General features: G+C 38.5%; 1 protein-coding gene across 9 annotated transcripts in view; it reads right to left on the bottom strand.

The window, feature by feature from the left end:
- LOC125249983 (adhesion G protein-coupled receptor L2-like) overlaps positions 1-7,013 on the bottom strand; it is a 135,790-nt gene extending 128,777 nt beyond the window's left edge. For all 9 annotated transcript variants that reach the window (XM_048162251.1, XM_048162256.1, XM_048162253.1 and 6 more), the window contains exon 1: positions 6,621-7,013. The gene's annotated coding sequence lies outside the window, so the exon portion shown is untranslated. The remainder of the gene's footprint in view (positions 1-6,620) is intronic.
- Between the last annotated feature and the right edge of the window lie 16,307 nt (positions 7,014-23,320).

The raw sequence follows: 23,320 nt of genomic DNA, 5'->3' as shown, positions 1-23,320 counted from the left end.
AAAGCATGGAAAATATTATCATTACCAGACTCATCACACACACTTGCGTTGGAGTCTTAAATTTAAAACGTTTTTTAAAAAAAATTGTCCTGAGAAAGTACAACATCCCAATTATAGATTAAAACTCTGCTTAAATGTAATAGTAAAGTATGGTCATATTAATCTACATTTAGAAGAGCATTAAATTGCAATATAAATCCAATACAGGGAAATGTGTCATGTCAAGACAATCTGAACTTGTAAGCTTTCTTTAGGTTATGTCCACATTTCTATTTGTTTTGTCATTGACATAACATACATCTGTACATACATCATACATACAAGACAAATAAGCATAAAGTTCTGGCTTTCTTCTGCATGGCTGCCATTTGCTCTCTCATATACTTCCATGTTACGGAATTTGTCGCATGATTTACAACATTTTAGTAAAAAGAAAAAAACGTTAGATAATGTGTTACTGATGTAGAAACAGGGAATGTGTAATATTCTGGATTCAGAATTAATATTTAACACTTCATCAATTATTCGTCCAGCGAAAATTGAGGTTAGAGTATTTTACCAATTCTGGATAAAATATTATTCTGCGGCCAACAGTAACAATATTTTATTATGATTATTGTTATTATTGTAATTATTATATTATAAGCAAGAGGTAACTTGATCTTTAAGTTTAAGACAGTAATTTGATACACAGCACAAGAAACTCGTATATGTGAAAATCAAAACAAGATTTATTGACTACTTCTAATGATTACAGGAAACTAAGGCTAAACACACACACACACACACACACACACACACACACATACATGCACACACATTTGCGGAGTTGATGAGTTATGAAAAGTCCCAAGTTCAGTGCTAACTTAACTCATAACCTGAGGAAAATCACAAAAGCAGAGCTTTGGCTTGATTCTTTAGGTTTAAAGGAGTTTCACCAGTTTCCAGAAGAGAGAGAGAAGTTTGCTTGTACCTGCGTTTGCTGTGACAGCTGAGGTAATCGGGTTGTTCCGTGACTCGTGTACAGCGGAATCCCGTTCTGGATTGGCTGTCTTTCAGGTGACGTCTTCTCGGGAAAGCCCTGTGGGTTGCGCGGAAGCTTTGAAGGATGCTGCTGGCTGGTGTGGTGCGCTGTTCTGAGCGTCTGGCTTGAGCGGCTCTCTTCTTGGGAGACTTTGGTCAGATATTTCACAGAGGGTTGCAGAGTCTGGATGTGACGGCTGTCGAATGATCAGCGGCGCAGCTCGTGGTTGAAATCGGGTGTTAGATGGAAAATCAGCCCCGGTCAATCAGTTATCAATGACCCATGGACTTTTCCGCCGTGGTCAAAGTAGCGGTGTTTCGGCTACCGGCTTCTGACCGATTTCGAGCGATTTCTGACCGACTTCTGGCTTCCAGCTTCTGACATTAGCTTGTTCGGACAGCATAGTTTTAAGGGAGCGATCCTCCAATGAGACGTTGCTACGGAGATTAGACACGCCTCGTCTATTGTCTATTGATCACATCGCGTGATATCTGCAGAACATTCTGTTTCATTCACACAGAATTACACAGAATTATAAATTCTGCATTTAGAACTCAGTCCCGGGTCACGATGGACGGTCAACACAAGGGAGGTATTGATAGGACAGATTCGTCTTTAAATCCGTTGATGGGTATTTTCCTGTTCCGTCCGATAATACAAGAGGGTTTTGTGAGAGAATCAATAGATTTAATGTAATCAGATCCACGTGATGGGTTCTGATTAGTTTATTGCTGATGAGCTAAGAAGTCCTTTAGACAGAGTCCTTTGTTAAAAGAAGTCACGTCATCACTTCAGGAAATGGATCTTTTGGACCAAATGAAGCTTTGTTCAATCATGCCTCTGGCTGATGAAGCCATTTGGTAACGTCTGTCGAACGAGTCCCTACATACTGATGTAGAAACTGTGTAATACTGGGGTTTAGTGCAATTGTGTGTGTGCAGTAAGCCATGTTGTGTAGTGTTATATATTAACCCAACCATAAAAACACATTTTAAAACGATTTTTGGAAGACAACACATGATAGTGGCAGCTTGCTTACATGCATCATGAAGTCTAAGTAGTAACGCAAGAAAAACTCAAGACTTTCTAGGACAGCAGAAATAAGATATGTCAAGCACTTGAGTAATCCAGATCATTTCTGTGGGAACATTAGCAAACTACAGAGATCAATCTCCATTCATCGACTTTAAAGAGTGAAACGCATTCAAAGACAAATTCAGGAAGCTGTTAATTACTTAAACACAATTAAAGGTATGGGCAAGTGGCATGTTAGGTCAGGAAATCACACTTTTTTCAATTCATAATACTAAAGATTATGACATCCATCCATTGTGCTGTGTAATATGAGAAACATTAAACAATTATCATCATTCCTTATGCATGAGGTAGTCGGCGTAACAACTGAATTCTCCCACTGTACAAAACATCACTGAACTTTTCCAGATGCTTCATTCCTCATTGCACACAGCTCCATACCATTTTTTCCATCGACTCCAAGTACTAACCTCGTTCTGCCTTTCGCCCCAAGTTCTTGAGCCATTATTGCTTTCGACAGACAAAGTCTTTTGGTGGATGGAGTCAGTAAATAGTGGTAAAAGAAACCAGTGGTGTAATATGATATAGCTGAATGCCGTCTTCAATGACGTTTTCTTCTGTGCAGCTATGTTCACAACATATTTTATATATATAAAAGAATTAAAGAATAACTTATACATACATGTATGTATGTATATGCATTCTTCAACAGGACAGTGAGAATAAATTGACAGGAAGTGGGAGAGAGAAAGGGGTCGGGATCAGAAAAAGGACCCCAAGCCACCGGGACTCAAACTTGGGACGCTCAAAGGCAAAGCGCAATGTGTTGAAGAACAGCCCACATGATAGACTCTGACAGCAGCATTGTTTCAAAGATACAGTAAGTAGCTATTTTCACACCAGTGTAATGTAATGTGTGAAACTACATTCAATATGTGCCACAACTAGGGTTGCAAAGGGGCGGAATGTTTCCGGTAAATTTCCGGAAACTTTCCACGGGAACTTAACCTGGGGAATTTTGGAAATATTCCAATTTGGAAACTTTACAGGAATTTATGGGAATTTACAGGAATTTATGGGAATTAATTGGAAATTTTGGGAAATGTATATAAATGTATAATATTTACATAAAAAGTATCATATAAAAACAAATATAAACATTTTGTTTGGTCATAATATGAAATAAGTTATTTATTTTTCGCATTCAATTAATTCTAATTTAGTAAATATGTAAAATAAATATATTTTTATTGCAGCAATTGTTATGTGTTATTTATTTCAGTGTCACATGATCCTTCTGAAATCATTCTAATATGCTGATTTGAGACTCAGTTATTATCATTGTTGGAAACAGTTGTGCTGCTGAATATTTTTTGGTACCTGTAATACTATTTTCAGGATTCACTGATTAGAATAGAATAGAATTTATTCAAAATAGAAATCTTTTCTAACAATATCACTTTAGTATCACTTTTTTTTAACAATTTCACACATCCTTGCTGAATAAAAGTATTAATTTCTTTCAAAAAAAGAAAGAAAAAAAATTACTGACCCCCAAATTTTAAACAGTAGTGTATATTGTTACAAAAGATTTTTATTTTAAATAAATGCTATTCTTTAAATTTTTATTCATCAAAGAATCCTAAAAAAAAAAAAAAAAAAACGTATCACAGGTTATAAAAAATATTAAGCAGCACAACTGTTTCAACATTGATAACGGAGTATTAAATTAGCATGTTAGAATGATTTCTGAAGGATCATGTGACACTGAAGACTGGAGAAATGATGCTGAAAATTCAGCTTTGATCACAGAAATAAATTATATTTTTATGTATATCAAAATAGAAAAACCATTATTTTATATTGTAGTTATGTTTCACAATATTTTTTTTTCTGTATTTTTGAGCAAATGTGCATGTTATGGACCTGGAGAATGCACAGTGTATGCAGGGGGTGTGGCCTCAATAGCCCTGCAGTAAGTAGTGTGCTGTGTGACTGTGATTGAGGAATGTACAGGGTAAAAATTCAACTAAAATTGCATTAAATATGGTTGTTTTAACCAAAATTATGCTGCAAATATTTTCAACTACATTTAAGTACCCTGTTATAGGCTAACCTGTAGTTTTGCAAATTCCCTGTTTATTCCCATTAATTCCCATATATTCCCGTTAATTCCCATTAATTCCCGTTAATTCCCATGGAAAGTTTCCAGCTTTGAAAATTCACGGAATTTTGCAACCCTAGTAGCCACAACTCATTATGTGTGTTACAGTGCATGACCATGATTAAATCATCAAACCAATAGCCTAATCATTATGGTGAAGTGATAGGGAATCAATTAGGTGCTATTGAAATTGTCTATATAAATAAAAATGTTAAAATTGATCAGATCACTGTTATCTCCTTAGAATTACACTTAAAACCTAACCAAAGTTTCCACCAACTATTATTACTATATAAAATTAATAAAGGATTTCTTTTAATAGAGGTTTAGCAGTCTTCAAAAATCTATCATTTAGTTTCTTTTTGGACAACAGTAATGGATGGTTTTACTGTTTTATTGTACAAACTATGATATACAGCTGGATTGCTTGTATCGTTGCAAAATGTAAACTATATTATTGCCCAGCTCTAATTAGCTAAAGGCGATTTAAGGTATGAAGATATTTTTTTATAAAGCTGCTTTGAAACGATGTGCACAATCAACCATGGGCATACTGCAAACCAAACAGATTTAATATGCACAGAAGAGCAAATCACAACTGCTGTAAAACAAAAACAAATTCACAAAGTTACATTTCTTAAAGTTATTTAATTAAAACCATTCTAAGAACACTGCAAAGTCAAAAAAAATCCTAAATCTTTCTGACAATCGAGATCTGGATCTAGGGATTTTTGGAAAATTGGAAAATAACTAACTTAATTGAATCTTTTAGTATCTGAAAACAAAAGGCTCAATGAAAAAGAAAATCAGACTGAAAGTACTACTTTAGCATAAATGGCAAATCAGTAGGATCTCTGAACACAACAGTTCAGCCATACTTTGGGAGGGGGATGGTGGCGACTCAAGTTTTTCGCAATTGAGATTCAACCACTTTGTTATGTAAATGCAAGCTTGGAAATGAAGCGGCAGAAATCAGAGGCAGTTGATGTGAGCTGAGATGGCACTTCCTCAACAAACGGAGCGCTCCACAACTGCGCATTTGTTCATGTGAGTTCACTCTCTGAATTCAAATGAATGAGCACTAAACAATGACTCATAATACAGATCTGAAATACATTTAAACTGTACATACATTTAAAATGTAAACTATGGGGTTTCCACATGGATGAGTCCTTCATTTGTCCTTTTTCTACACCAGCAGGTTTTATGTTATCCACATACTTACAGAATTATTTCAAGTAAAATGCGTTTGGTTAAAGAGGACGGGGTTCATTCAGACAACATTCTTTTTTAACCGTTTTGCTCATGTCACGTTCAGACATGAGAGTCTGCTTTCAGGTTTATCTTGCTGCGCTCCTTCTTACCGTTTTTGAACACAAAACACATCCAGTGTGAACACCTTCTAATCCAAATTCAAATTTGACAATTTTAATGCCATTTTTATGACTTCTTATTCAAATGACAAATTATAGGCTCATCCATGAGTTTGTCTCTCATGAGCTATTGTGACGTGTAGCTCATAACATGGAGAATAATGCATGTGCAGTAAAATGATCTTAATGTAGCTACAGCACACGGACCTTCAAAAGTCAACTGAAATAAACTCCTATTCCCATTTTATCAAGAAAGGGCTCATCCCAAAATATCCCAATCTCTAAACTACTCATAATAAGCCATTCTGTTAAATAAAAAGTTCACTACTGTATTCATTTTATTTTACTAGGGCTTCTACATTCTATGCATTATATATGCATATATATATATATATATATATATATATATATATATATATATGTGTGTGTGTGTGTGTGTGTGTGTGTAATGCATAGAATATATTTTATATATACATAGAATATATAAATATATATACACCACAATGCAGAATGAAAGTGGGCTTTTGTTTGTTGTAGCTATAGTTTGAGAAACTATAACATACTCATAGTCTCTCATAGTGTTTTGCCCCTTTATTTTTTGTTTTATTGCACAGGTCTCTATATTTCTCCTATAGAGATAATTCTAGTACAGATAAGCATGATGTATAGCCTCCTATGAAAATCACATCTGGCCCTCATCCTTTTCTTTTTAAAGAAAAAAAAAAACATTTCTTTCTAAGATAAACTGCCGTGTTATCAATATTACTAAAACAATGCGCGCGCCATTAGTCGACCCTGCACGCTTTCACCCCTTTAGACATTAAATCTTTAAAAAGTATTGAGCAAGATCTTCATCCTGCTGATGTTTTGTTTTTTAAAAAAAACACTGCAGTTTTGATGCTCGTTGTCCCAGTATCTTAAGACTCAAATGGAGTCGCTAAATGTGTAGACATGATAGAAAAAACACGACATTCAGTCACACTGTGACCGTACAATGGAAATATGCAAGGTGAATAATACTCACAGATTAAGGAATAGTCCCAGCGGATCTATTGACGCAAGATAAAACGAGGGTTTATAAGTCACCTCTAAATCAGCGCACAAAGACTTTCATCGCGTCCAGTGCGTTCGCGCAGGTAGATCGCAGATCCGTGCAGTCCAGATAACCCCATTAGGCCTACGAATATGGAATGCTGAGGAAAACCAACCCCGAGTGTTCATTTAAAATGAGCATTTCGTCGTTTTCAGCAGCTGGAGTTGTGCTGCTCCATGCAACACTCGGTTTAGGGGAGAGCGCGATGAATGTCCGTTTAAATCAAAGCCACGCGCCTTTCTGTCGTCGTGGTGGCCCGACGGGTTTACTTCTAAACCCCCGTTTTGCAGAACCGAGACGGTACTTGCCGCACACTTAATTGGAAGAATGCAGGGACGTGCACAGGAATTTTGAGGGCAGTTGCTCTGACCTAAAAAAAAAGGGCACCCCCCCCCCAAAAAAAAAACCAAAAAAAAAAAAAAAACCTCATGGGCTATATGAAGGACTGAGAATAACCGCGGTATAAGCGGAATAATTGACTCCGCTTCGAGTCGTGACCGAATCACGACCTCAGGTGTGCATTATTTTTCTAATAATTCAACGGCCCGTCGTCAATTATTCCTTACTTGAATCACAGCTTAAATAGTGTTTTGACATCGACAACCCTTGCATTTTACCTGCGTCTAGTTAACTTTCTTTCGCTTCTCGGGTCGACATTAACACACTGACAAAATTATATTCAGAATTAAAAATATTTTTATACCACTTTTTAATGTGTGATTGTGTAAAGATTTTCACGAGATACCAACCTTTCGCAAACTTGCTTCCAACACTCGTTCTCATGGAGGCGCGGTGTGCACGGAGGGAGGGGCTGTGCGTGCGCAAGTATGTGAGAGAGACGCGTGAGTGAGAGACGCAGGGAAATGAAATGCAGCTGAACGTTTGCTCTATGAAAGACATTGACAAAGACGAAAACTAAGGACATTTAATCTATAATTGTATTCTATTTTAGTTAGTTTTGCCAAACACACATCACAGTTTTGGTTAGTTATCGTTTTTTGTAATGCCTCGTTTTTATTTTTATTTCAGTTAACGACGTTGTTTTTCCCCAACTAGTTTTCGTTTTTTCGTTCGTTTTCGTTAACGATTATAACCTTAATCACCTTTCCGACAACGTTAAGTCGTCTCTCCCGACAACCGCGACAATCTCCTTCTAGTGCCGCTCATGCAGGCTCAGCTCAGGTGCCGGTCGCGTGCAGCGCTGCAGCCACGTAAACAGAGTTTGCCCTTCCCCTACTGACTTTCACTTTAAGACGGGTGCCCGAATATGGAAGTGAATGAGGCTTTGCGATTTTTATATTTTTATTTTTTATCTAGGCCTACGTGAAATTCTGCATCCATTGTACGATTTTTTTATTTATTTTTTCCACCTCGGAAGGGCAACGTGAGTCGAGAAGGGCATATGGGCAGTTGCCCGGGCAACCTGAGCAACCCCCCTGTGCACGTCCCTGGAAGAATGTATTTTTTTTTTAAAAAAAACCCAACCCAAAAGTGAGTCTCGATCCAGGATCAGAAAGACGGCTAGAGCGTCGAGTCGGCTGCGTGTCTCACTGCAGAGGCGCACTGGAAAACCCGACCTGGAGTTCACACAGACCTGAAGACGGACCGGAGCAGCACCTGGCGAGTCATGCCCATTCAAGGGGCCATAAACCTCACGGAAGTCTCTCTTCTCAACAACTGTTCAAACACTGCCAAAACTTTGCTTTGGGATAGTGATATAAAATCTGACTTCCTCTTACACACTGCTCATTCTACACTTTTGTTTAATATTATTGTCTAAATTCTGTGTGAGCACATTATTACATACTTTTGGAACATCTGTATAGATATTGTGTGATTATTACATCACAAACTAATATTAAACACATCACAATTGTGTAATCACTTTACAATTATTTTACCACATAACTACACTTGTTGATTCATGAATCATATGAGAATGAGAACTTTTTATTTTCATTTATTTTCATTACAACTATTACAGTTTTGTGGGCTGTTTTTCATAACAGATACCACAGCTACGGTAAAACATGTCTTCCCAGCTAACAGTGAACATTAGCTAATGTTCTGGCAAGGTTCTCTCAAATTTATAAACAAACGTTCTTCCAGTAACTTTAATGAATGTTCATTCAAAGTTATTTGGCCTTTACAAATGTTCTCAAAACATTAGCGCAATAACATTTATAAATAAATTGTTCATTGAGATTTTTTCTTTCTTTCTTTCTTTTTTTTTTTTGAAATGTTAGGCTACTTGTTTCAGAATGTTCAGAGAACATTCAAACGTAACATTCCCATAATGTTTGAAGAATTTTAATATGGAATGTTCCCTTAATGTTCTTATTGCCAAGGAAAAACGTTTTTAAAACATTAAAAAAAACTTTTTGAAGAAATAGTTGTTAAACTTGTTTTTAATTAAGTCAAAGTATCTTATTTTACAGTTAAATTATTTACAAAAGTTCTTTATAAAAAATAACTGCACATTTTAACATTTTACAGTGAAATGAGGTGACATCTGGTTTTACCTCCAATTATTGGGTCATGTTTGGCCATTTTGATCCCACTCTCCCTTCAATTCAAGCAGGAAAACAAGCTGAATCATTTCTCTTAGATGAAGGAGGACATTGAGGAAAGATCTTTTCGGCTGATGAATGAGGTTTAGAGAAGAGTCAGATCAGCAGGAAGTGGAGAGTGGAACAGGAGGGATGAATGAATTAGGCAGACTCAGTGGTAACTTGAGCCCCATGCAGTCATCTCAACACTTCAACCAACAAAAAATGTTTGTCCAGCCATTTGTTCCCAGTGGTGTCAGTAGTGTCTCCCCTGAGTAATACCTCTGGGGGCCCCAGCCCGCTTCCAGGAGGAACCAAGATAGCCAAGGGAACAAATGATATGTGCTGCAACAATAGTCGGTTCTTTGAAACATATCAGACTGTGTTTTGTCATTGTGATTCATTGTGATTGTGAAAAGAACATCTTTCAATTTTGATCTGTATTTCAGCGCAAAGAATTGTCCTATAGCCTATCACACCACTAAGCTTTCTGGTTGGTTTCAAACACACTCTTCATTGTCTCACCAGTATATATCTGAAAGAATGAGAGATTTTCTCATTTGAACCAGAACTCACTCTGCTACTGTGCTAACACAAATACAAAAACAAGTTTCACGTTGCTTCAGAAAAATTAATTTCCATCTTTTTCTTTTTTAATTCCAAGAATAAGAACATAGGTCATAGGATCTCATGTGGTGTCAATATTAATAATATTTTAAAAAAGAAAAGGAAGCACACAAGGGAAGCTATGAATTTGGGTCAGATTCACAAGGTGGATTAGTGGTGTACTCTCATGTATTAATAGGCATAATTTTACATAATAAAAAAATAGCAGAATATACCACAGGTTTCTACCACCATAGCCACATATTGTTATTGGAGCAAAAAAAAAAAAAAAAAAATGTTTAAGAAGGTCGAACAAACAGGAAGAAATATAGATACTGACATTCACTGTGTTTTTTCTTGTAATGCAAACACTTATTTGCATGATATATGAATTGATCTATGTATTATAAACTATTTATTATTTTTTTAAAAATGATGTTGCATCCATTATAATGTAATGCAAAGTTGCAAAATTAGAACATTTGAAAAACCTTGTAATACTTTAGAATAAGTTCACATTAGTTAACTTTAGTTTATGCATTAACAAACCTTAACTAACACTGAATAATACAATGGTTGTAGTTTACTTTTAAAAGTATTAATATTTGTTAACAATATTTATGAAAAATACAACTGTTCATTGTTAGTTTATGTTTGCTCTGCTGTTTTATAATATGAACAGATACAATTTTAAGAGATAATTATAAAATAACTTATCTATAAGTAAATGTTGAAATTAACATTAACGAAGATTATTGATAAGAATGATAAGTAATGTAGTTAACTAATGTTAACAAATGGACCTGTACTGTAAAGTGTTTCCATTTTTCTTCAATTTTTACTATATGCGTTGGTAATAGCGTAAAATGCATAATACTCAATCAGCTAATGCATCAGCAACAAACTATGAAATGCATGTACTTTTTTTTTTACAGAGATCAAATAAATGAATATACAATAAATGTATGTGAACAACTGTATAAAAAAAAAAGAAGAATCCAGATTTAAATTAAAAATGCATTTCATACAATTAATTGAATGTAGTTTCTGCAATGAAAAGTAAACAGTAAAGCTTGCCTTCTTTTATATAGCAGTTGAAAACTACAGACCAGTCTCTCTTCATCCTTCTCTGTCAAATACTCTTAAAAGAGTTTTGTTCAAATCAACTCTCTGCTTTCTCTCACAGAATGGCCTATTTGAAAACAACCAGTCAGGCTTTAAAACCAGACACTCAACAGAGACCGCCCTGATGTCTGTTGCTAAAACTGTTTGGCTGGCAAGAGCGAACTTCCGATCATTTGTTATTATTTTCTTCTGCCTTTGACACTGTAAACCAACAGATCCTTCTGTCCAACCTTCATGAAACTTTGTGGCTTCAGTCTTACCTCAAATTTAAATCTTTCAAGGTTTCATGTGGATGGGTGTCTGAGTCAAAATAGCTAATCACTGGGGTACTTCAAGGTTCAGTGCTTGGACCTCTTTTTTCTCCAATTACACTGGGATTAATCATAAAGGCACATGACTTCTCCTACCATTGCTATGCAGATGATATGCAGCTTTGTGTCATTTCAACCTGACTGTCTCAGCTCATGTCTTCCAAACATCTCAGCTTGAATAAGCATCATCTACAGATCAACCTTGCACAGACAGAGCTCCTGTAATCCCTGCAAACCTGTCGGTTAAACATAACATCACTGTTCATCTGGGACCTACATCACTGGGATCTACAACCTGGAGAGCCTGAAATTACTTTCCTCCCACATTTCAATATGGCCCGATCATATGGAACCGTGCTTTATAACATCAGGAAAATTATACCCTTCCTGTTATAGCAGGGATGCCCAATCCTGTTCCTGGAGATCAACCTTCCTGCAAAGTTCAGCTCCAACCCTGATCAAACGCACCTGGACCAGCTAATTAAGATTTTCAGGAGCACTTGATAATTACAGACTGATTGTTGGATTAGGGTTGTATCTGAACTCTGCAGGCTGGTAGATCTCCAGGAACAGGTTTGGGACCCCCTGTGTTAGAGTATGCAGTGCAGCTCATTGTCCAAGCTCTTGTCATTTCAAGACTAGACTACTGTAATGCTTTACTGGAAGGCCTTCCAGCCAGTGCAACTAACCCTCTGCAGATGATCCAGAATGCTGGTCCTCAATCCTGCCAGCTATGGTCAGTGAATGAGTAGCACCTTTTGGAGGCATGGCACAAAGATGCTCTCCCAAGCCTTCACCTTCTCTTCCCCTCCAGTTCCCCTATGGTGGTCTCCATCTCTGTTGGTGCCACTGTGGTCTCCAAGGCCACTTACACCTCATGGTCCTGGCCCTCCATCCCTCCCCCTAGTGCTCTCCACCGCCACCTCTCGAAAGAACATATGTTCTATGCTTTTGTGCCTTTTGGGTTGCCAGGAGCGGCAATGTTTATTTATGTTTAATGTTTTTAATATCTTCATCCTTTTGTTTTGGGGACTTTTAGTTTGCAGCTATGTTCTGTTCCTGTTTCCCCTCATTAACCCATGTCTATTTAATGCCTTGTGTTGTCTTTGTTGATCTTTCTGGTCTTGTCCTTGAATGACTTTGTTGGTGAGCTCAGTTCTGTTTTCCTTTTTCTTCCGAGTTCCCAGTGTAACAACAAGTCCTTGTGTTTCACTTCATGCAGTGCTGCACAGACCAATCAGCATCTGACTTGAAGCAGTGCATGTTGGTTAGAAATTTTGTCCAACTTGAGATGGCAATGATGCTATGTCAACATTTCACAACAGCATTTCAGGTGCTGTGCAAAGAGATCTGTCCACTGGTTGGTCCAGATATGCCGTCCCACCGCAAAGTCATGTCTTTTTTGAAGTGCATCAAGGAATTTAATTGGTAAAAGTGTTTCCATTGTAGTTTATGCGCGTTTCCGTATCACATAAAAAATGTATCCGACTCAGTTTTTTATGCGCATTTTTAGAATCTATGCACATCTTGGCATTTCCATCCAGCAGTTTTTAATGTGATATCCCAAAATGCGCATAAAAAATAGGTGCATGGAATCATAGCTACTGTGACGTATGCCATCAAAGTACCTCGAGAGTGATTCAAGAGCAGTCAGCCAGCTCATTCTGCACAGCTTTTCCAGGGCTGCTGTTCGAGCTCTGATGAAAACACAGCTGTTTTGCAATTTGCCAGATTCACAATGATAATGATGACGAATTCTGACTCCTTCGGTTCAGTTTATGCTCACAAATCCATGTTTTTATAAAAGTAAAAACTCTTTTAATGTAATCAATGTTATATTGTGTCATATTTAACAAAATAAAACTGAATATATATATAGACCCCACTTTATTGGTAAATAGTATAAGCTAATATGTTTAACTTCATTCTTGTACACATGGATGCTGAATTAATCCGTACATAATGCAATGAAAAGTGTTAATAATGGCACATGAAAACTTCTGAAATGTCTGTGTATTTGACAAATATTATCATATCCACTTAATCTTTGATGAACATCACTGCAGGAAGCAGAAAGTGTCTGATTTGCCTCAGTTTTTCTCAGTTTTCATTTACTCCCCGACTGCAAGTGGCAAATGTCGCCAATTGGTTACATCCAACCACATTTTTAAAAGCCAAATCTGGTGAGACGTGGGAGACGAGATCATGTACATAAGAAAAATAATTCAAATGTTTTGTTGTGATTATAATGCACATATTTTTGTCATGCATGAAAAATATTTTAATATGTAGTTTGCACCTGTGGTGTTTATAAACAGCTAAATTTAATATCATTTTAAAAAATAGCAATTAGAATTGCCACTTACTACTGTAGTTAGGGACGTTTTCATGTAGCATTCAACAACTAAATATGTGTTGCACTTGATGATCAGTGTTCAATATGTTTTTTGTCCACTTCCCTGGAAAAGAAAAATTGCACATTTTAAATTATTAAAGTTAATTTGTTTTATCTTTCTGGTGTACATATAAAAAGTCAGTAGGCGTAGCCTAAAAAAAAAAAACCTCTTTTGATGACATCTAAAGAAGAATTTCAGCAGGAAAATATTTAAATTTTTCCATTCACATGCACAGGGTTTCATTTTCTCACCAGCCTCTGCTTTGTACTCTCTCCACATTTTGCACATGTGTTTCCCTTTTAGACATTGTTCTCTATGTTGGGAAAACATCACAAAGAACTGAGAACTTTTCAGAAAGTGTTTCACCACTAATAAGAGAGCACTGGAGAACTGCGGCAAAATATATATCTGTTGTAAATGAGTCATTCATTGGTTAGTTGGGTTAAAAAAAAACAATGTTGTTCAGATGACTCTCCATCAAAACTTTGTGATGAAACACATTTCTGTGCTTTTTAATGGAACACAAAGCACATGCCATGTACTCCACCCACAAACTATCTTTCATGACCCACTTTTTAAATCATTCTTTGCTGCTGAAGTCGCCTCAATTCTTCACCCGCCTGCTCATTAATCTATGAGAGACTGAAAACAGTGATGCTGATTTCAGCACTAATTAAACAAAATCTGATGAGCCAGATCTCTTCTACTGTTCAGTGTAAAAGACTTCTGAGTTAGTGTCTACTGGAACCCTCTTGTATTTCTACTGATTTTATCTGGTTTTCAAAGTCAATATGAAATCAAAATTGACAATTTTTTATGGAACATTACTTTATTATTCCCCTCCAACAGCGACATCTGTTCTCTTTGATGATGTGTTTACCTGTCACTCAAGTGAGATCGACCAATAGCAAACCACAACCATCCAATCAATTCCCCATGGACAAAATCAAGTCCCGCCCTGCATTTGTTTTTGTTCCAGAAGCCATTTCACTTGGATATACATCACAATAGGGAAGAAAAGACTATCACAACATCTGGTTAATGCTGATGTTAAGTGTGATGTCACAAAATGTGTTAACGTACATTCATGTGTGTTGTATTACTACCAAAAAAATCATCCATAAGGGGCTGCCGCATTAACTTTCGCTTTGTGTTTGTTTATTTGATTATTAAAGTTGTTGAATGTTCGCTGGTTCCCGCCTCCTTCTTCCCTGAACAACTAACCTTACTACATTGGTGGTGAAACCCAAGAGGAAGGAGGGACATGCTGTCAGAGTGCCTTCGCTGCTGAGGGGAATCGCGGTGCTGAGGAGGTCAGGCAGCGTGAAGGAGCGGAGATCGCCAGTGGCTGCCTGAGGCGGTGGTGCTGGAGTGATGGAAGACCAGGTGGGACAGAGAGCTTGCTGCCATGTTCCTGGGTCAAGGTGGGGTGGCTGCTATCCGTAAGGGGATGGAGAAGTTGCTACCGTTCTCCAGATGCCAGGCCTGCTGTCGTCCACTATGATAGGGAAGAGCAGGCAGACCTAGGGAACGGGGAGCTTGCTGCCGGGTCGCCGTAGCGGAGGAGCCATCGCCGGCCGCCAGGAGGCGGAGGAGTATCGAGCCATCTGCTGAGTTTCCAGTACCATCGCATGGCACCGCGAGTGAGAGTCTTTCAGCTGGCTGACGACCATGTGCCAGTGTGTCGGGGAACCGGACATAGATTTTTTTTCCTCTCTCCCCTTTCTCGTCTTTGTCGCTCCTGATGCTTCTGTCTCCTTTTCCCTCACCTCATGTCCTTAACCCCAGATGCTGCGGCCTGGGTGGGGGTGTGAATAGAGTGCAGTCTCGTGAGTACCACTGGCCTGCGAGGGGTGATGGGGGTAGGTGGTAAGAAGGACGAGGCCGAGAGAATGACAAGTGGTGTGATTGATAATGAGTGTCACCTGTGCACCGCACCAGTCTTGTATCTCACGGAGGAGCTCAGAGGCATAAAAGGAGGAGTGATGACAATGAAGGACGAGAGAGGACCAGGCCTGGACTTTACTTTATGTTCTATTTATATGTATGTTATCCGTGAGGGGCTGCCGCTTTTACTTTTGTTTTGTGTTTGTTTATTTGATTATTAAAGTTGTTGAACATTCGCTGGTTCCTGCCTCATTCTTCCCTGAACAACTAACCTTGCTACACTTAGCTTAAAGGGTTACATTTTTGGTTCACCCAAAAATGAAAATTCAGAGATATATTTTAATATCCTGGCTTCCATGTTTTATAATGGTAGTGAATGGGAGGCGCGATTTTGAAGCCCCCAAAAAAATGTGTCCATCCATGATAAAAATAATCCATTCCAGGGAGAGATGGGTTATCCATATAATATAAACCTTATAAACTAAAATAACTAGCTTACGGCAGACGATCGTACACATACTGCCCAAGTCGACTTGCGCCACAAGAGTAACAACTGACGCAATGTATGACGTAGGATGTAGGAGTATCATAAACTCCTCAATCCTGACGCCTCTCGCGGTTCAAACAAAAAGGGCTGTGTAACAAACTCAAACTCCTTTTTGGGTCAGGGATTACTCTTCTGCTACAAATTGATGTGTACGACCGTCTGCCAGAAGCTAGTTATTTTAGTTGCAACATTTTAAATATGGATATTTTTCTTACAAAACCCCATATCTTTACTTCAGAATCCCTGAAGCTATATGGATTATTTTTATGATGGATGGATGAATTTTTGGGGGCTTCAAAATTGCGCCCCCCATTCACTACCATTATAAAGCTTGGAAGATCCATGATATAATTTAAATATATCTCCGATCGTGTTAGTCTGAAAGAAGATATTCACCTAGGATGGCTTAAGTGTGAGTAAATCATGGGATAATTTTCATTTTTGGGTGAAGTATCCCTTTAAAAGTTTGAATTATGCACATAAAAGACTGCTGAGATGGTATCCTCAAACAGAGAAGAGGCTTAAACTCGAAACAGTAATCGATACATAACAAGTGGATTAGGGCCCTGTGCACTGTGTCATGTCTTGTTTTGGTGTTGTTTCATGTTCACGTTTTTTGGTTTATTTTATTGTTATGCTATGTTTGTTTTCCTTGTTTTTGCTATGTGATTTTGTCATGTGATTTCCCTTTGCCCTCTTGTGATCATGTCATGTGCTTCCCCTGTCTCATGTGTCATGTTCTCATTAGGCTTGTTCGACTTGATGCAGCGCTGCACAGACCGATCGGCGGCTGACTTGAAGCAGTGCATGCCGGTAAGAAATTTTGTCCGACTTGAGACAGCGCCGATGCCATGTGACTGTGACTTATCGCTTCAAAGTACCGTTAGAGCGATTCGAGATCAGTCACCTAAGTCAGCCACACACTTTCTCAAGAGGAGCTGCATGAGCGCTGATGACTACACAGCTGTTTCATGATTGGCAGGATTCACCGCATGACAACGATCACGTGTGTTTCGTGTTTATTGTCACGCCTTTAGTTTTACTAATGCTCACAAATCTGTATTTTTATAAGAGTTAAAGCTCTTTTCATGTAGTTGCAATGTTATATTTTTTCATGTTTATCAAAATAAAACTGATAAAAAACTTAGACCCCACTACATTAGTTTTTATATAGTATATATGCTTATATATGTTGAACTTTTTCTTGTACAAACAGATGCTGTAAGCAGTACATAAAGTATTGAGTGAAAATGTCTCTGAAACATCGGTGTATTAGTCAAATATTTATTTAACTGTGATAAAAAAGTATGCAAACGCAGCACGAGCGTCACTACGGGAAGCAGAAAGTGCCCGACTTCAGGTCTTCGTTTTCAGCTCCTCCCCGCCTGCACGCGGCTACTCTCGCCGATTGGTTACATCCAGCCGCAGTCGATGTCGAACACACCTTGTGGTTGTCATTGTCATGTGATTTCAGTTCTGTCCTGTCATTGGTCCTTTGTCTTGATTGTTCACAGGTGTTCCTTGTTTGTCATTAATCTCTTTGTATAATAGCCCTCATGTTTCATTGTTACCTTGTCTAGCTTTGTTTATATGTAACTCGCTTTTGGTGAGTATCGTGTCAAGTCAAGTCAAGTCAAGTCAAGTCAAGTCAAGTCAAGTCAAGTCAAGTCATCGGGATATTGTTAATAAACTGCACTTGAGTTCCAACTACACTCGCCTCCAGTGGGTCCTTATGTTACACACTGTAAGTTTTGAAGATTTTTTTTCCTAAGGATTTTTTTTTATTATCTAATGTGCTAAGTACTTTGTGCATGTGAGTCACACTACAATTTAAGGTGTGTTTCATGTTCACTGTCCACAGAGTAAATTAACTGACCATCAACTATGTTGGTGTCACAGCCCCTCTTCCAGCACACTCTGTTTACGCTTTCTGGAGTAATTTTTAATCACACACACCTGGAATCTATGTTAATTTATTTTGATTGATAATCCATCACCTGTTCTTTCCATCATTGATTCTTTGTATTAGCCAATTCTTGAATAACATTCTTGGCTCTTGGTTTTCTTTTGACTTCGGTTTACTCAACATTTGCGTCAGTAGCTAACACAATAGGCTTTCTCCGAAAATACTGAAGCCTTACTGAACCATACCTAAGTACACTGACCAATGACATTCAGAGTACAAAAAAAAGAGGTGAGCCTACACAGTATGTAATGTGGCACCTTCTGAATATAAGGCTACATTGCTTTAGAAACTTTCTCCTTAAGACAGTGTTTTGTCTGAAAAAAAAAATCCTTTACAACTTCCTTTTCATTGATCTGCACTACTTCAGAGTATGACAAACATTTCACTGCTCCTCTGAAGCACTCTGGCAAGGACAACTCATCATGTTATTCAAGAAGTACAATTCCTGCGTGGGCCCAGTGGAGCAGCAATACTCGGCAAAGCAGGCAATACTCCTGTCCCCATGGATTTTGAATTGCTTTGAGTTCTGGTAGAGAAACTTGGCCTAGAGTGGTCTTCCTCTGTCAAGCCTTCACACAGCTGATTGGATACATGGTTTCTCTAGTTGGGCCTGAGAAACCAGACACTTATTTCCTGGTCCGAACCCAATGCTGATTAAGTAGCTATGCAGTGCCATAGATTTGGCTCTGAGTGACCAAAGTGACAGCACAATCTTTTGGCCGCAGTATGGGGGGTTTGACATGCTGAACGTAAATCTCACGAACATGAAAAACTCAGAGAAAAAGGACCTCCTGGATGTCCTGGTGAACCCTGTTAGCCTTTTTGGGGATGCCGTTGAAACAGAGTGCTTCCTAGAGACTCAGAAGCAGATAAAAGGCATAAGTCAACATTTCAAGCTAAAGCATGTCGGAGCACCCCCTCCCACTCTCTATCGCTCCTTATCTGTGTGACACTCTGCCAGAACACCAGCCAGCTCGGCCTCAGCCCCTTGTAGAGAGCCTGAGCCAGCTGTAAAGCCCAAGGTCTTTTGGCCATAGTAACACCCCTTTCCAGAGTGTGAAGATCTTCACCCAAGTGACAAACCATCTTGAGGAAAACAGCATTGTTCCTGACAATGCTGCTTGACAATGGCACTGAAGATGGTACGACAGCACATCCCACTGCCTGTTGTGGGCAATGAGGGCACAAAAGTGTTATTGTGTTCCAGCTGTTCCACTGTGCAGTGTAATATAGTTGAAAAAATGCACAATACACCTCGACATCAGAGCTCTTTCCACTTTCAAGCCACACTCACTCTCACTATGAACAGTTTCCTGCCTCCGAGTGGTGAGTGGTTGTTATTTTTCATGGACTTGTATTGTTTCCTGTGTTTCCTTTCTGTTGTCATGGTTTCTAAGAATGTTATCATTCATTGTCATAGTTACCCTTTGTTAGATTGATTTCATTCACCTGCTCCTTGTTTAGTTCATCTGTTTGCTGTGTAACTTTTGCCCTCAGTTTGCTCTGTTTTTTGTCTGGTGTAATTTGTGTATAGGTCACACTGTTACATGCTTATTTTGTTCTTTGGATTCTCACCTTCTTGTATTTTTATTTTAATTTGTTTAATAAAGTACAATTGCTGCAAATAGATCCACTTTGCCTCATCTCATAATTTTACCTGTTCAGACGTGACAGTGGTTCAATCCAAGTCTTCTGAAGAGACTAGAGATGCAAAGTCTGATTCATTTCCGTGAACCGGTTCTTTTCGGACAGTTTGGCTCAATGAACCGGTTCAAAAAGCTGATTCATAGATTTTTGACGTCAACATGCTCTGATGCCACTACGCATTTCTTTTCTAACTAATCAGTGTCATGTTATATCAATGAAACGTTCAAACAAATTCACTTCAAATAAAAACATTCAAATAAAAAGTTATTTGTGTGAACGCATATTGCTGATTATTGCCTTTCATTCACTTTCATTCACATAAGTTTGTGGTCACAGTTTCTTTGTATCACGGATCCTTTATGTCGGATACAACTGACCAATATTGATTAGCCTACATCTTGGATAAGATTCACAACTACAACGCACATATTTATGCACAAACGCAGATATGTTCTACATGTCTAAAGAATAAACTCATCGATTTCACTTAACAACTTAAAATATAATCTGCATTTATAATAAACCATAGTAAAATTTATCTCTCGACAAAAAGGTTTTTGCAGGTTTTAATAAAATGGTATTTAATAACAGTAGTCATAATAAGCATATTTCCAGTACGTGCCTCAGGCTTGCATGGTATCGTCAACTCACTCATCAGACTCCTCGATGATCCTCAGCAAACTTCGATAGTTGGTTGAACTGGCTCATTTGGTTCGAGTCGGACGTGTTACTTCGGCTTGTGCGTCTTGTGTCATCAGCCCGGAACTTAAGTTCGATTAGTGAACCGGCTTGACCTGTTACTTCCTATGAACCAGTTTCAACCGGCTCAAAAGAATGATTCGTTCAAGAACCGAACATCACTAGAAGAGACATATGATCACTTTATGAACAGATTTCATTTTGTTGTATCTATATGTATACTAGGATGTAGGATGAAGCAGTGGAAATAATCCTGGAAAACTTTTTTCATAAAGACCGAAAATATGGAGAGACCTCCATTGGCCAGGCCATATGACATGACCAGGGGCAAACTGGCTTTCTGGAGCACCGGGAGTTTTCCCTGGACATTTTGTATGTCTCCCTCATCTTTCACACCTGATTCAACTAATGAGCTCATTAGTAGAGACTGCAAGACCTGAAATGGGTGTGTCATGCCTCGAGTATACTTCACGTTCCGCGCCCGGACGCGTCAGGCGCGCACTCGCGTCCGCGCATCTTTCAAAGTATACTAAACCAAGGATGCGTGCGGATGACAGAGTTCGACACATGCGCAGTGCAATTTTTTCTATACTATTACCAGACAACCGGACATTCGCTGGGCAGGATCGGAGAAGAAAAATAGTGCAGCCACCATTGCAACATAGTTCAGAAGATACACCAAGAGAACAGGAATCAAAAACGATGGAGAAGGCATGCTTTTGAGTTTACTCGTCTTATTTTTGAATCGTTCTTTACACACTCTTCTTCGACGACTGCACATTGTGCTCAGTACTGTGTGCGTATTGCCATCTTCTGTCCTGCTTGCGCATGCGCTGTTGCACGCGCACTGTCCGCGCGGTCTCGAAATTTGGGCTGCGCGCGTCCGCATGAGGAAAATTACGTCATGCAGACGGTGCACGAACGCGGACGGCTGAAGTATACCGGGGGCTTCAGATATAAGGAAAGTGTGCATGGCTGGTCGTACTCCAGGACAGGTTTGAGAACCACTGTGCTAGACAATGTGGGTCGGCCCGTTGCTACTTAAATATATAAAGAAGGAATAATAGTACATTTACATGTAATTCCGCCGGCCCAGGCGAATGCCCACATGGCCCACATGACTCAAAATGATTAACCTATTTAGCATGCTCTGGCTCAGTGCAGTGGTCTAACAGCGATCGTCAATGTCTAAATGTTTGAGATGGTCAATCAATTAAAAGAAGGCAGGGTTTACTGTTCACAGAAGTCGACCCCAAGCAGTAATGCTGCATTACAGGAATATTTGCTAACTGTTTAAAGGTGCCCTAGAACTTTTTTTTAAAAGATGTAATATAAGTCTAAGGTGTCCCCTGGATGTGTCTGTGAAGTTTCAGCTCAAAATACCCCATAGATTTTTTTAAATTAATTTTTTTAACTGCCTATTTTGTGGCATAATTACAAACGAGCCGATTTCAGGTTGTGGCCCCTTTAAATCGCACGCTCTCCGCCCCCTCTTGAGCTCTCGAATCTATCACAGCATAAACAAAGTTTACACAGCTAATATAACCCTCAAAATGGATCTTTACAAAGTGTTCATCATGCATACTGAATGCATGCGTCGGATTGTGTGAGTATTGTATTTATTTGGGTGTTTACATTTGATATTGAATGAGTTTGAGGCTATGCTCTGTGGCTAACTGGCTAACACTACACTGTTGGAGAGATTTAAAAAGAATGAAGTTGTGTTTATGAATTATACAGACTGCAAGTGTTTAATAATGAAAATAATGACGGCTCTTGTCTCCGTGAATACAGTAAGAAACGATGATAACTTTAACCACATTTAACAGTACATTAGCAACATGCTAACGAAACATTTAGAAAGACAGTTTACAAATATCACTAAAAATATCATGTTATCATGGATCATGTCAGTTATTATTGCTCCATCTGCCATTTTTCCCTGTTTTCCTTGCTTGCTTACCTAGTCTGATTATTCAGCAGTGCACATCCAGACGTTCTGCCCTTGTGTAATACTAACTGCCCTTGTGTTATGCCTTAATCATGGGCTGGCATATGCAAATATTGGGGGCGTACACCCCGACTGTTACGTAACAGTCGGTGTTATGTTGAGATTCGCCTGTTTTCCGGAGGCGTTCTGCCCTTCTGCCCTTGCCCTGCCCCTGCCCTGTTTTTTGGAGACGTTCTGCCCTTGTGTAATACTAACTGCCCTTGTGTTATGCCTCAATCATGGGCTGGCATATGCAAATATTGGAGGCGTACACCCCGACTGTTACGTAACAGTCGGTGTTATGTTGAGATTCTCCTGTTTTCCGGAGGTCTTTTAAACAAATGAGATTTATATAAGAAGGAGGAAACAATGGAGTTTGAAACTCACTGTATGTCTTTTCCATGTACTCAACTCTTGTTATTTAACTATGCCAATATAAATTCAATTTTTAATTCTAGGGCACCTTTAAGATAAAAATGTAAAATACGGTGGCCATCTGCCTGGTTTTAGGTCGGGCAGTCCGGTTTTAATATACCATGCCCATCTACCGGCACAGCCTTGAGCTGGACGCTCATTTGTCCTCCTTTTAAGATCATCATTATTTTATACTTTATTCAATAGTATATAATTAATTCATAAATAGCTAATAAATTAAAACATAGGCTAAGTTTAATCTCTTGATGTACATCCCCCTTTTGAGCCCAAAACAGGAACATGACATGCTTGAACATGCTCAAATGGTTGTCTTTCCTAAACCCTTTAGAGTTTGAGCATAGTTGTGGTCAGAAGAAGACAAATGGAGCTCTGTTTTTCAAGTTTCAGAATTAATATACTGTAAAAATAAGTTGTTATCGTTCTTAATATTTTTAGACAGTATTCTATAGAGTAAATGTTTACCATGGTAAACA

Source organism: Megalobrama amblycephala, linkage group LG17 (genome assembly GCF_018812025.1).
Source record: "Megalobrama amblycephala isolate DHTTF-2021 linkage group LG17, ASM1881202v1, whole genome shotgun sequence".
Taxonomy (NCBI): domain Eukaryota; kingdom Metazoa; phylum Chordata; class Actinopteri; order Cypriniformes; family Xenocyprididae; genus Megalobrama; species Megalobrama amblycephala.
The sequence above is the reverse complement of the archived record's forward strand: the minus strand, read 5'-3'. Positions and strand labels throughout refer to the sequence as shown.